Source organism: Daktulosphaira vitifoliae, unplaced genomic scaffold, assembly GCF_025091365.1.
Source record: "Daktulosphaira vitifoliae isolate Bord-2020 unplaced genomic scaffold, ASM2509136v1 Scaffold_230, whole genome shotgun sequence".
NCBI lineage: Eukaryota > Metazoa > Arthropoda > Insecta > Hemiptera > Phylloxeridae > Daktulosphaira > Daktulosphaira vitifoliae.
In genome coordinates this window covers 13253-16931 of record NW_026099798.1, presented here as the reverse complement: position 1 = coordinate 16931, position 3679 = coordinate 13253, and positions in this window count along the sequence as shown.

Genomic DNA, 3679 nt, shown 5'->3' with positions numbered 1-3679 from the left:
TAGGCGCAATATCTCATATATATATATAAATATATTATGAGTATACAAGATCACCAAAACAGCGTTTTCTTGTTTGAAATACAAATTAACCAGGTAATTATATATAAAATCTTATTGTACAGATTTTTAAGTAACGCCTACACACAGGGTTCTCATTATAATTAAACAATCAGAATAGAGAGCCTCAACTTCCGAAATAACGCTAGGAATCGCTAGACTATCCCTTCTGACTATAAAAAGCCATTTCCTCCCGTCAAAACCAGTTTTTTTGGGGATTTTAAAAAGCACAAAATCTTCGACGCTCTACTCAAGATTTCACTCTCTGGAACTTAGTCGTTTTTTTAAAATTTTTTTGAACTTATAATGTTTTTTTAAAAATTAAATGATACTTAGAAATTTTGAAGTTAATTATATATCAGCAAATTTTTTAATTGAAGTTTATTTGTTCATTAAATAATCATGATTTTTTTTTTTTTTATTGTGGAAATAAATATCAAATAATATTTTAAACATTAATTATTTTTTTAAGTTATTTCACTTTAGCAATAAACCCAACCAAACTTTAAATTTTTATTTAATAGTGTATGGTACAGAACACCTTTAGAAGGATCTAGTTGACCAGTTTTTACAAAGATCATTGATTATATTATTTGGTGGGACAGCTGATCACCAGGATCTTGCTTTACTCACCCCCTTGCCCACCCATCACAGTAAATCGATGACCTCCGTGTCGTTTTTCATCCAAGGACAGTACATTGTCATAAGTCAGTCAGTCGTTTTTAAGATTTAATATCTGTTTAAATTTTGTAAATTGTTTAATATCTGAAACAAGTTTTTTAATTTTAAATTTATTGACTTAAGATAAATATATGAACACAATAAATTTGATACCGTCAACTTTGAGGCAAATAAATATTTTACTAGTGCTGTAGATTGATACAGCTAAAACGATAATGGATATTAAATATCAAAATGACTGTAATCAATTATTTGAATAAATTTCGAAAATGTACAAATTTGTCATATAAAAAACATGTTTTTAGATCATCAAAACAATATGGCAAAATACAAAAAAATATATTTTTATTTCTATGAAATGTTAACTTAATTTTGAATAATTGTGAAGATTTTATTTAGAAACTTATTTTTGTTCAAATATTCATACAGGTGATTCTTTTAATGTTAGTCACTCATTTTCTGTCAGAATAAAAATTATGTTACATTTTGTTGGGTTGGGTGCAGCTTTTTCTAATGTATATTTTTAACGCATATTCTACACGTGTTATTTGACCTCTCTATTTAATTTATTATAATTTAAAATTTTAAAAAATGGTAATTTTTAAATTAAATAATAATAATAATAAATAAATTGTTTTTATTGTATATTTTGTAGTAAAATGAATAATAATAGTCGTCTTGTATATTAGATATTTCGTGTAAATATTTTTTCTGCTAATGGAGTATGATTTTATATTTCTCTACATTATTTCTTATACCATTAAAGTATTTGTGATGATATTTTGCTGTGTAGTCGTAACGCGTTCCCTGAGGTTTGAATAATACAATTTTCTCATTAAAAATGTTTTTTTTGGGGTAAATTATAGAAAAAATAAATAAATCATATCTATTAGCATATTAAACAAAAGAAAGTAATTTTTATCTTAAACGCAACTCCGGACCTTCGACTATATGGTTTATGGTGAACACACTTTTTGTAAATAGTGACTCGGATCGTAATGGGCTATTACGGCCCGTTAATAGTGCGCCATAATTACTAATAGCACTAATCATTTATAGTTAATGAGCACGTTATCCGGTCGTAATTATCAGCTGTCCATCGTCGCCCACGACAGTGTTGACGATAACATNCAGTCGTGATTATCAGCTGTCCATCGTCGCCCACGACAGTGTTGACGATAACACTGTTTGTCTTGTTCGGCGATCGGTAGACAGGACAGGGGTGAGGTCGTTCAGCACCGTGAGACACATCGGCGACTAAGTAAACCAGTTCACCGATGACTTACGTCAGCCGCACGTGCCTAATTATATATATTAACGCCATAATATTGTTCATCCGTATTTTTATGAATTTTGCAGTATCATTGAATATCATTGTTGTATTTTGACTTAATATAAGTTATTTTGTGTTGCGACATATTTTATTACTTATATGTATCATATCGTCTCAATAGGGTCTTAAGGCTCAGGCCCCTTAAAAATTTTAATAGTTCCCTTCAAATTTATGATTTGTCGGTATTGTTATATCAGAAGTTTGACCCCTCAGCCGTTTAACTGTACTAAATTATTTTAGCGTCCCTGCAAATTTTCCCAGCCGTTCGCTTATTCAAGATTTATAGGTTTTTTATAATTGACTAACAACCTAATTTGGATNTTATAATTGACAACAACCTAATTTGGATCTAATTAACACACTCGGAAATACTCCAAAAGTTTTAAATCTCTATTATAATTATTTTACGAGCTATAACCAAAAAATTGGAAAACGATGAACAATTTGGTAGATATTTTTAGGTCGTGATGAATATTGTTATAATTTTATTTTTATTCACGTCGCATTAAAATGTTTAACAAAAAAATTGTATTTGAGGTTCTAAATAAGTGAAAATATTGCTCGTTACAATTGGTATTGTCTGATTTTAGAATAGGTATTTTTAAAATTTTTAATGACTATTCCTATAACCATAAAAAGTTATTAACTAAACAAATTAATTGTCACCTTTTGTATTATAAATATACATGTATGTCTAATACACTTTTGATAACACTGTTTGAATTGTGAGATATATTTTTTTAAATAGGTTTCATTTTTTAATGATAGTAGGATCATGTTGTCTCATTAATTTATAATTGAGGAAAAATTCTAATAATAATATGTTATGTGTATTAGCAAAATAATGTTCGTTCATATTTTTATTTAAATACAATATGACACGTCGTGATACACGTTGCCCCACGACTCGCGTCACCTTATTCAGCCGTCTCCCTGCAATGGGTATTCGGTAGTTTGATTGACGAACACCGCGTGCCGTACGTAACGGTGCTAAGTCCAGCAACTGCCGCACGGCCGATGACGACCCGTCGCAAGTGATACGTTGTGTTTTTTTCCCGCCGTCAAAGTGACGGCGTCGCGGATATTCATCACCGGCTCCGGACGATTCGCTCGACCGGACTCGACTAACCGCACAGTCGCCACCAACGCTGCTAACTTTTCAACGCCAGCGAAAGTGCAGCGATATTATGCGAAGAGTATTTATACTTATTGTGTTCGGTTCTTTTTAAATTAATTTGTTGCTGTTCATGAATAATGAACTCTCTACTACCAAACCAGTGTCGACTACTGAAGTCGTGTGCAACTATTATATTGAGTTAACTGAATCATCCTAAATGAAAATTTATTTCCTTTAAACTTTTTATGAATTTTAATTTATACCAAATTTACTATTGATTTTTTTTAGGTTACAGTAAAAACACTAGTTTAAAAAATATATAATTGTGTTTTCAGCGCTTACTATAGAGCTATACCAATAACATATTTCGAGTCAGTACAATGAAATATTTTTTGTATTTCATTTATAATCATAACAACTATGGTGGACAAATGCCGACTTGACAATTGTCCACCATAGTATTTAATACATTCATCACCGTTAACATAATT